Raw genomic sequence first — 12,471 nt, forward strand, 5'->3', positions numbered from 1 at the left:
CCCCGCAAGGTGGAAGGATAATTTTGCTTATACTAACTTAAAACTAATAGCAAATTAGAAAAAAAAAACTTAAAAAAACTAATTTGATTAATTCTAAGCAGTCCCACTCTGTATCAAACAGAAGGGAGAACAATAAAAAGTTTTGCCACTTATCTGCCCCTGCTGCTGTAGGTAGCAGCAGTAACAATAGCCTGCTTCACTGGTGTCGCCAGAAGCAGCTACTTCACTCGCCGACAGTGATCGCCTTGGATCCGTAGGTAGGAGCACAACACAATAGCCTTTTCACTACCGAACACAATCCGCGATGAGACACAGCACACACGTCTGGCTCGTTCGAACTATCGGCACGGAATGGACATAATCTTACCGGCTCCGAATCTCCAGGAAATCCAGGAGGAGATTGGCCGGCTGAAGAACAACAAAGCCCCTGGGGTTGACCAACTAGAGCGTTGCACTGGGTCATTACCAAGATTTGGGAGGAGGAAGTTTTGCCGCAGGAGTGGATGGAAAGTGTCGTGTGTCCCATCTACAAAAAGGGCGATAAGCTGGATTGTAGCAACTACCGCGCAATCACATTGCTGAACGCCGCCTACAAGGTGCTCTCCCATATTTTATATATTTAGTAGTTTATATCATTTAGTAGTTTGTCAATAACTCATTCCAGAGGCTAAATTTCAATATGTGGTGTATGGTGGACTTCAAGTGCAAAGGTTTATCAACAGCTCTACCTAACAGTTCGTTGTATGTTTTCACTTATAACGGAGCTATAGCTCCAGCAGCAGTAACTTATACTAAATGATTGAAATCACCACACCACAGACAGGTAGGGGAAGCCTTCGGCTACCTGTTGGTGGTGTTGGTTTGCGTGGGAGTGCCATCAGATTGGACAAATCGACGTTTGAATCTTTGTTAACAAAATCACATACGTCTTTTTGAATAAGTACCCGAGAATTAGTTGATTTATAAGAGACTGTCTGAAGTCTCTGATATAGACCAAACACACTTCATGATCATATACATTCCCAAATAAAACAAAATAACATTACTTTGAGTATCGCTCTGTTTTGCTTACGCTTTCTCACTGTTATCGCCGCTTTCATTATTGCAATCACCACTAGCTCTATTATGTTTTTGTAGACCAAACTCATAAAAGCTCTATATGTCCTTATCTTAACTCACATCATCCATATGATCTTACCCATAATCATCTTCATTGGCCTAGTGGCTGCTTATCGAACTAGCAAATCATCAAACGTAAAACAAAACAGTTCTCCTTCGCTGAAATGAGCCAAACGTTTATCTTCCTAGCACATTCCACCCCCCATTTTTCCACATTGTATGTTTTCACCAGAACTCCACTGCCTTGTCCAGCGTGGAACCGTTCATTACAATTCAGAAAGGGCGGAGAATTGCTCCAGGAAATGGAACAGATTTACTCAGCAACCAACGCTCAGTTTACACCTCCAGGGCGTACTCTGCTCGGTAATCTTGCGAAGGATTCATCTTGTTTATTCTTCTGGCAATAATTAGCCGAAATTGAGGCACGTTGTGTTCCAGGGGCGAAATCTAATCAGCGCGAAATTGCTGACAAAGTTCGTAGCCGAAAGTGTAGGTGAAATGTAGCTCATCAATACTGGGTGCAATGTTAGATAAACACTAACCACTTTACAGAAATTGTGACTATATTTTCATATCGTTTTTTAAATACATGCAAATTAAATTGCCCAAGCGCGCTTGGCGAAATTTTTTTTTTTTATCTTTCGTTTATTTGGAAGGCTCATTTGCCGTGAAGCGTTACGGAGCCGAAATCAAGTTTAACAATACATTTCTTGATTCTTATACATAGTGTTAGTTTTGGGGAACCGAAAGACTCGCGGTTTAGTCGAGGTTAGGGAATACAATAATACAGTAGGAAAGGAAAGGATTTTAGGGTGCTTAAGTAATTACTATGCTGATGTTCACAAAGTTGACATTCCTCGCATTTTTGCATCTGTAACGGGACAAACAAACTTTCTTTGGGAGACAACGACGAGAGGAAGACATACGGAAGGGATTAACGACAGACATGGAAATGTACAACAAGAGGAAGACATTCGATATGGGGTACGACAGACAAGGGAATGGGCAGACAATGATTACAGTTTTACATCAGCAACTTTCAAAAATTGGTGGACCAGGGACATGTACTCGAGATCAAGGCCCGACAACACTTCCCTAATAGGCTTTGGTTGTTTTCCTCGGACCCGGAGATGTTCAGTTAGCGCAGATCTGGGGCCACGATGCTCCTCGCACGCCCACACGACATGATCGATGTCCTGATAATCCTCGCCGCAAACACAGAGATTTCCTTCCAAAAGCCCCACTCTGAAAAGATGTGCATTTAGAGTGTAGTGATTGGACATTAGACGACACATGGTTCGAATGAAGTCTCGTCCCATATTCAATTTTTTGAACCATGGACGCTTCGACACCTGTGGGCGAATTGAATACAGCCATCTTCCCAACTCCCCATTTGTCCATTTCTGTTGCCAGCTGTTCAAGGTTTCCTGACGAACTAATGTGAAAAATTCATCGAAGGTGACTTTCCGATCGTAAATATCACCTTCCATAGCGCCCACCTTAGCCAAACAGTCCGCTTTCTCATTTCCCGGGATCGAGCAATGAGAAGGGACCCAAGCCATGGTGATTGTGTAAGACCGTTGTGATAAGGCACTCAAAGCTTTCCGTATCCCATTTAGAAGATACGCTGAGTGCTTAACCGGTTTCATTGACCGAACAGTCTCCAAGGAACTTAGACTGTCGGTGAAGATGAAAAAGTGGTCGGGAGGTAGGGATACGATTAGCTCGAGTGAATAGTGTATAGCTGCTAGCTCAGCAGTATACACGGAACAAGGCTCTTTGAGCTTAAAGTAGGCGCTATGAAAAACGTTGAAAACACCGAAACCAGTGGAGTCATCAATTTTTGACCCGTCTGTAAAAAAGCTTCTCTCCTCACTGGCGTGCCCGTATTTGCTTGCAAATAATGGAGGTATGACCTCCGCACACAGAAAGTCTGGTATTCCATGAACCTCCTGCTTCATGGACAGATCAAAAGTAACAGAGGAACTGTAAGAGTCTAAGAAGTTAGCACGATTGGTATCTACCGAAGAAGGGCTTACCTCCAGCGTTATGTACCAGTGGTAAATACTCATGAATCGAGATTGAGGGTTTTGTTCGAGCAGCTTCTCGAAGTTATCAATGACCAATGGATTGAGAACCTCACAGCGGATGAGGAACCGGAGCGATAATTCCGCGAAACGATCTGTTAGTGGCAGTACTCCCGCAAGTACTTCCAAGCTCATTGTATGTGTCGAATTCATACATCCTAACGCGATGCGAAGACAGCGGTACTGAATCCTTTGAAGCTTCAGCATGTGTGTTTTAGCCGCGGACTGGAAGCAGAAACTACCGTATTCGAGGACCGACAAAATGGTTGTTCTATACAACGTCATAAGATCTTCGGGATGCGCTCCCCACCATGTTCCGGTTATTGATCGCATGAAGTTGATCCGTTTCTGGCATTTTTGTGTCAGATACACAATGTGCTTCCCGAAGGTACATTTCGAGTCGAACCAGACCCCGAGGTATTTAGAAGATATGCTATGAGTGATTGTCTTACCCATCAGTTGGAGCAGGAACTTTGCCTGCTTATGTCTTTTTTAAAAGACAAACATATCAGTTTTCTCCGGAGAGACTTCGATATCCAGCTTAGTAGCCCAAGTAGACACATTGACCAAAGTATCTTGCAATGGTCATTGCAGACCAACCGATGTTGGCCCCGAGACAGATACAACACAATCATCTGCAAGCTGTCTCAACGAGCAATTTGGCATGAGACATTCATCAATGTCTCTGACGTAAAAATTATGAAGAAGGGGCTCAAACATGAGCCCTGGGGAGACCCATGTAGCCAATTCGTTAAGTTGCCGAGTCACCATGAGAAAAACTCATACGCTTCTCTGACAACAAATTTTACAAATAGTTGTTCAAAATTGGTGAAAGTCCGCACTCGTGGATCTTGTTGGATAAGACAACGACGCAAACTGAATCAAAAGCTCCCTTAATGTCCAAAAATACTGAGCGCATTTGCTATTTTTTAGCGACGGTAAGCTAAATTTCTGAAGAAAGCAACGCAAGACAGTCGTTCGGTCCATTGCCTTGCGGAAACCAAATTGTGTATCTGACAACAAATCATTCGATTCAACCCATTTGTCTAGCCGGAAGAGAATCATCTTCTCCAACAGCTTCCGAAGACATGACAGCATCGCGATGGGGCGATACGAGTTACAATCAGACGCTTGTTTTCCCTGCTTCTTGATGGCTATCACCCTCACTTCCTCCAATCATCCGGAACAATGTTGCACTCCAGTAACTGATTGAACAAGTTCAATAAGCGCCTCTTCGCGACGTCTGGGAGGTTTTTGAGCAAATTGAACCTGATTCTATCCATCCCTGGAGCGGAATTGTTACATGAAAGGAGAGCAAGTGAGAATTCAATCATCGAAAAGGGACGATCCATATCATCTCTGTCTGCAAAAGCATCACGTAGCTCTTGCCTCACCGGTACCGAATCCGGACAAACTTTCTTTGCGAAGTCAAGTATCCACCGCGACGAGCTTTCACGATCTTCGTTTACGGACGACGCGTTGCGCATTCTTCTCCCGACGGTCCACAGAGTTTTCATTGAAGTTTCGCGCGATAAACCTTCAACAAAAGTGCGCCAATATCCGCGCTTCTTCACTTTGACCAGTTTCTTGAACTGGATTTCGAGCGCGGTGTATCGTTTATGAAGAACGATCGCCCCGTGTTTCCGAAATTCTTTGAACGCGGCGGATTTCTCGCGATAAAGTTGCGTACACTCGATGTCCCACCACGGACTGTAGGGTTTCCTACGAACCGAAGCTCCTGGCACCGGCCGACGTTGTGCCTGAAGAGCGCTTTCAAGAATCAACTGCGATAGAAACTTGTACTCTTCCCGCGGGGACGTGCTTCTATCGACTGTATGCCATCGCTGATGGCGTCCGCATATTTGCCCCAATCGATGTGCTTCGTGAGGTCATATGAAAGATCGATGGAAGCAGATTGCTTATGTCCATTGGAAATCGAAACTTCGATCGGCAAATGATCACTACCATGGGGATCTTGGACCACCTTCCAAGTACAGTCCAACGATAATGAGCTCGAACAAATGGAAAGATCTAGACGGCTATCTCTTGCTGGAGGAGCCACTCGTGTAACTTCTCCTGTATTCAAAATTGACATATTGAAGTCGTCGCAGAGGTCGTATATCATTGATGAACGGTTGTCGTCGTACAGTTCCCCAGCCTGTTCCGTGGGAGTTAAAATCTCCCAGGAGCAACCGTGGCTCAGGCATAACCGAGCAGATGTGCGAGAGATCTCTTCGAGATATCGCGGTGTTTGGAGGAAGATATATCGAGGCGATACTGAGGTCTTTTCCTCGAATAGTCACCTGACATGCGACAGCTTCGGTGCCAGACATCGGCGCAAGATCGACTCTATAGAAGGAGTGCTGTTTTTGATCCCTAAAGCACTCCTCCATATCGATTTGCCCGATCGCGGCGGATTATGTTGAAATCAGGAAAATGAAGGTTCACATCTGGTGTTAGCCATGTTTCACATAAAGCAAAAGCATCGCATTGTAATTTGTTAACTAAAAATTTAAAAATATCTAATTTTGGAAGAATACTTCGACAGTTCCACTGTAGAATCGAAATCATGTTACCCTTATTGACTAAGTTAGCCATCGAAGGATACAAATGACTCGAGGAGGGGCATTTTCGAAGCCAGCTGCTTCAGGAGAGGAGTCAGAATAGGAAGAACAGTTTTGACCATGTTCTTCACGGATGCGGAAGCATCAAAGAAGTTGAGGATGAGCTCCACGATGCCAGAAAGTGTGAACATTGGAGCGCTCGGGAGTTCTTCTGCTCGCTCTGTATGCTCTCTTTCTGGCTGAGAAATCGCAAAAATGGGGTATCTGGGATTTTAGATGTTCCCGGAAGCGGTGGAAACTCTCGATCATCCTGATGTGAAACCACAAAAGTTGATCGTTTTGAGTATTTCCTCCCGCTTTGAATTTGACCATGTTGGATTGGGGCTCACTTTGAGGCTGTTTTCTAGGCTTTTTCGAGGGTCGCTGGCTCTGTTTTATTCTCTTCCTCGTTGAGCCATTGAAAACAAAGGGAACCCCATTTCCAACCTCGGAGTCAGAGCTACCTTGATCGTCCAAAGGAAGAGACGAGTAGATGGTGTCAGAAACGAGTGGAGGAGCGGCCTTCCTCAACATTTCGGCGTAACTTCGCCGAGAACGTTGCTGAAGAGACCGCTTCTGGTGGATTCGCTGCTGTATGTACGTTGGGCAAGCTTCAAGAGCATGTGGAGGGCTTTCGTTACAATAGACACATTTCGGTGCCGTCTTGCACGCTCCTCCACATGCTTCTCTCCGCATGATGCACAGCGAGGTTTATTGCAACAGTACTGAGCGGTGTGGCCCAGCTGCTTGCAATTAACACAATTCATCACCTTCGGTACATACAGCCGAACAGGTAGACGAAGTTTGCCAATCACTACGTAGTCAGGCAGTGCGGACCCGGAAAGAGTGACGCCGAAAGAGTCAGACGGGGAATAACTCCGCTTCTCTCCCTCCTGCGACACCGAATACATTTGTTTGCAATCCAGTATCGCAACAGGAGGCAAAGAAACGTTCTTGAAACGACCGAAACCTTGTTTCAAATCGTCGCATGTCATACTTCCCTCCGTCACCACCCCGCGATCTCACACGCTGCTGACGGTAAATACACCCTATATTCGAGAGTGAAAAGCTCACAGGTGACAATCTCGTTGGCCTGTTTGCGATCACTGACCGTGACACGGAGTTTACTGGACCCAACCATGTCAATGGTCGTGACAGACGAAAATCGCTTTTCCAGATCTTTGCTAATCTGGCTGATATTCAAACGTTTGCCTTTGGGTCGAAAGAAAACAACATACGGCCCACTAGAGTCGTGAGGGTAGACCTTGGGACGGGGGCTCGTAGAGGAAATTTTAGCGTTGCTGGTGTCCATTTCGTTTTGGTTTGGAACACCTGAATGCAACGAAACATCTGACATGGAATACGAAGTACCCCCGCCAACTTCGCCTTCGCGCATTGCGGACACGAAATGCGCCGCTGCAGCGAGGCACAATCTCTTTTAAAACTAAACCATTATCACAAGGGCAGAAAAAAACACACACACAAACAAAATAATGATTTGGGACAGAGGGGAAGACGAGTAAAAAAGAAAGAAAAAACTATTCCAATAAGATGGAGAAGAGAGGGGAACAATGAGAGGGAGCTCAATTAAATACTTGCGTTCACACTGCTGTGTTGCCGGCTAACAGTTCTGGCAGTACATACTAGCTCGATGGACACTCGCCGGTGGTGCGGTCGAAGCAAACCACGCTATTGTTGGTGTTCTCGCCGCACCCAACACTGCAACTGGGTGGATGGATGGTGGCAGGACTGCACCGTCTGTGTTGGTGGAGACGCACGATGGATGATGACTGTCGGCGTGGGACGATGATGCCTGCGCCTGCGATGGACGCCGAATAAACTGCAAAGTTTTGCGTAGTTGCAAAACCAACGAAATGGCTACTTAACTGCTACAGCTAAGCACCACTTCCACTCAAGCACTATGCTTCAAAACACTTTCGGAAAAAAACCACTATCTGTACTTCAGGAAAAAAACCGAATGAGAAGCACACCGTACGCGGACTTACAACCGTCTCGCACGGATGCTCGACGTGGAATGACTTGGCGAAAATATAATTTTGGATTGTTTGACTATTGGTGATGCGCGGCCCATGAGAGATTACTTTTCATTAGCCTATCACTGAAAGTTTAGTTCACTGCTTTAATTTACTGCTAACAATTCTGAAAAAGTAATTATACAACAATATCAATATCAATATCTGGTTTGACGTAGGACTACGTCTGTCTTTTCTATATTGGGGTACACTTTGCGATAGAAATCGGAGACCGTCACGAAAATATGATACACTTTAAACGTTAATATCTCAGCCGTTTCTCTATGGATTTCCTATTTTTTAGGACCGTTCAATTAAGGAAGAGTCAACGCTTCTTTGTATTCATCTGATTTTCATTATTTATTTCCAATAATTGATAAAAAGTTATAGGTAGAAATAGGTAAACCAACCAATCACGTACATGCATCGCAAGCACAGACATATTGTGGGTTTAGATCTACTCCCAAGTTCGAACAAGATTTCACGCAAAGTGGACGCAGCGGAGCTGACACAGCAGCACGATGGCGCGCTGGTAGCGCTTTGAACCATTTCATTTATTTGGTAGGCTCAGTCGTGTGTGACACTTTGCGGAGCCGCTATTCTTAAGTATGATATTTTTACACTGAGTATCATCTTATCATTAACAGTTAGTAGGGAAGGGGGACGTACACAGCTACTTTATTTTACCGGAGTCGGTAAAATTTTACTGAGTTTTTGTACTACGGATCACCCAGTATTTTCAACAGCAATATTTTACATTACCGAGTTTTCAGCATAAACGAGAAATGTCAAATAAACATTAAAATCGGTAATGAAGGATGTTTGTTTATATGAAAATAACTGAGTCAGTAAAAGAGGATTTATTTTTTGGAAAATATTTTACCGACTGGACAGTATATCTAATCAATACCTTTGCATGAAATATAAAAGGCTATTCATATCACGATCATTTACGCGGTATTTGACATTATAAAGAGTGTTTTGATGTCAGTGTTTACTCATCGTATTTTCATTTAACTTCTTCTTGTCATTTTTCACTTGAAATACCTCGTAAATTATCGTAATCTGACAGACTATAAATATGAAGAAATGAAGACTTTTGCCGGTTATAATTTATTATTGTCAGACAGGGATTGAATCCTAGGCTATAAAAGAGAAAATCTGTCTTTTATTAAGGCTCAAATTACCGTCATCCAGTCATTGACGAGAAAGACAGCCACGTGCTCGTACCACCCCCCAGTAATAAAACCACCCACCGAGGAGAAAAAGCAGTCTCCAGCTGGATGGGGGAAGTATTTTTGTTTCAAAACTACATCATCCAATAGCGAAGACATAACTATATCCGGTGGATGCTTCATTTGGTTGTATTTCGCTTTAGTTTTCAAAAAAACTGCCTTTTGCAACATTTTTTCCCAAGAGGGGAAATCGACGATTTACTCTCACGCTCTCTTATATATAAGAGAGCGTGAGAGTAAATCGTCGATTTCCCCTCTTGGGAAAAAATGTTGCAAAAGGCAGTTTTTTTTTAAACTAAAGCGAAATACAACCAAATGAAGCATCCACCGGATATAATTATGTCTTCGCTATTGGATGATGTAGTTTTGAAACAAAAATACTTCCCCCATCCAGCTGGAGACTGCGTTTTCTCCTCGATGGGTGGTTTTATTACTGGGAGGTGGTACGAGCACGTGGCTGTCTTTCTCGTCAATGATGGGATGACGGTAATTTGAGCCTTAACATCATCCTTAGAACACCGACAAATCTTGACACAACGACATCATCCTTAGCACACAGACCTTAACACCGTCACACCGTCGGTGCTTAGCATACCGTGAAAAACGTTTTTCGCAGGCTAGTTACGATAATTCAAGGGGCTATTCTCCATGACAAATTCTTTTAAAAATAGTTCCTAGAGGTAGGAGGCACCGGCAGGTTATTGGTTCCTGGCACCGGTTCTCAAGATGCATTTCACTTGTTTTACACAGCGATCTGTGGCTGAAAAGTTCACTTGCTAAAACGCGTCAACCAGCACGACGGAAATAATTTTCAAAATGGAAGCTCAACCGGAGGAAAAGAATCGAGAAAACAACATCGAGCATTTTTTAATTACTATTCGGTAAATTTGGTATAGATTTGTACCGACTTTTTGTGTTGTTCAGTAGTTTAGGGATTAAATGATTTGTACAGTAAAAATAAGTAAACGTCAGAATAATAAATATAATTTTTTACCGAAACTCGGGAATTTATTACTGACAATCATTTGTGGTCAACTAAAAAACTAATATTTCGGTAAAAACAAAATTTTGCAGTTGAAACTCGGCAAACAAAATACCGAACATCGAAATGCTGATTAAGTGGGAGACCATAATATGTACTCGTGGTGAATCAAGGTTATAGATTACTTAATGCAGGACGGACGGGGTAGGAATTTGGGTTTAGGTTATTCCAGCTGCTCATCCGGGCATTTGGCATTGGAATCGGTTTTACGTGGCGTTGCGCTCGATTTTTGTTCGGCATGGAGCATCTTCCGGATGGCCAGGGCTTTGTGGTACACGGAACAGAAAAGCAGAATCAGACGAGAAACGTCGGCGTTGTTGCTGTAGATCATTCAACCTCAATGAATCAGCATTTTATGTGAATAAAGGGTTTATTACAAAAATGGCGTCTGTTGGGACCCCGTGCCACCTATGCTGAAAATTTATTCCAAATGGTGGCGTCATCAAGTGGCCGTCGGACAATAACAGCACGAAGTGAAATTTCAAAGTAAGGTTCCGACAAGCGTTTGGTTGCAGTTAGCTATTGGTAAGGTGCACTGGAGAAAGAAAATTGATTCTTCTCAGGACCAGCATTTTCTGAACAGAAATGGTTGATTGCAAAAACTGGACGACTATGGTGGCATCGGCGTTTGGCTTCATCCATTCAATTAATGACATTAAATACAGCTACAGCTCAACTGCTATACATTTGTATGCTCTTCCTTTGATGATTGGTGTTCACTAAATATACTTAACAGCTCACTAAATTTAATATTAAAGTAACAGGTCAACCGTTCTTTTATCGGCATAGCAATTTCTATCATTAGCAATGAAATGGACAAATTGATATGAAATTTGCGAAAAAGAATCCACGTGTCTTGGAGGGACTCGAACCCTCAACCTCCTGAGGGTTCGAGTCCCTCCAAGACACGTGGATTCTTTTTCGCAAATTTCATATCAATTTGTCCATTTCGAAACATATGCTGTGCATATGCACAGCCAAGATATTTAACATAAAAATGGTTTTCGTACGGCCGAGTTGCCGAATAATATGCAATTAATTGTGATTAGCAATGAGTTTGTCAGAAAAATATATTAAGCTCGTTTAGTGGAATGTATTAAACCGTCTAAGACGAATTAAGTACTGTCCATTTAATTCCGCCAGTTAATTTTCGTTATCTTTGCAGATACGTATTTCGACCACAACTGTGTGGTCGTCTTCAGTGTCTTGTACTTGACTCGACTTGAAGAAAACAATCGCAACTTACACTATTTATACTACGCTAGGTACCTAATCTAATCTTATTTGCCTACTTTATTTACCTATACAGTAAATTACTTTATTGTTTAGGTAGAAACTTGAAGAGCCAAGAGCTGCCATTTCCCTGATCCTTATTCAACAGCGCTGTTTGTACCTGTCGGTGGATTTCCAAACTCTCAGCTACATCGAGTTTCCTAGGGAAGAGACATTTCTTAAGATTTTAATATTTGATGCCGTAATTGGGTGATTTTCCTTATACACATGCTCTGCTACCTTAGATCTAAATTCGTAATGTAATCCCTTATCGTTTTCTCTTTTCGCCTTACTCACTTCCGCCATATGTTCCTTGAACCTTATATCTAATGATCTTTTTGTTTGGCCTACATAGATTTTTTCACATTGGTTTAATACTTAATATATTTTTCAGCTTAATTAATTAAGCTTTAATCAGCTTAATATATTTATCTGAAAATGGCATCCGAGCGGCATGAGCGAAATACTTTTCTCAATTTGAGGAGAACAATCGCTAGTATTAATAAGGACGTGGCCTTCCTTAAGAAGTGCCTAAAAGAGAAGCTGACACCCGTCAGCCATAAGATTAAGATGGAATCTCATGTACCAAAAAGTATTAATAAGAAAGCAGAGTCCGAGTTCATGAAGACATCGATAAAGAGGCATTACGCTAAATTAGAACGAGTGACTTTGGAGTGCTATAATATGCATTTGAAGTTAGCTAAGGATAACCCGGAATCATTCGACCTGTTTGAAGAAGGTAAAGAGGGCAGAAGAATGTGAATCAGACCGGAAGCGGAGACTGCACAGGAAAAAACTGAACAAATTGCGAGTGAAATCAGCAGAGGAAATCCGTACTGACAAACCCACCGTACAGATCATAGAAGGATTCGTCGTGAACCGTTCGACACAGCAGTTTACGGAGGAAAAACTAGCTCACCTCAACAAGGGACTGGGGTATGCGATCACACAGAAATCAGACGTGGAACAGATCATCGTGGACATGGAGACAGCGCGATTTCCCGAAACATCGAGCAACAGGATCAAAATACAGCGAGGAACATCGTGGTAGACGCCATCAAAGAAGGACGGCACGGGACA

The sequence above is a fragment of the Armigeres subalbatus genome, chromosome 3 (assembly GCF_024139115.2).
Source record: "Armigeres subalbatus isolate Guangzhou_Male chromosome 3, GZ_Asu_2, whole genome shotgun sequence".
Taxonomy (NCBI): Eukaryota; Metazoa; Arthropoda; class Insecta; order Diptera; family Culicidae; genus Armigeres; species Armigeres subalbatus.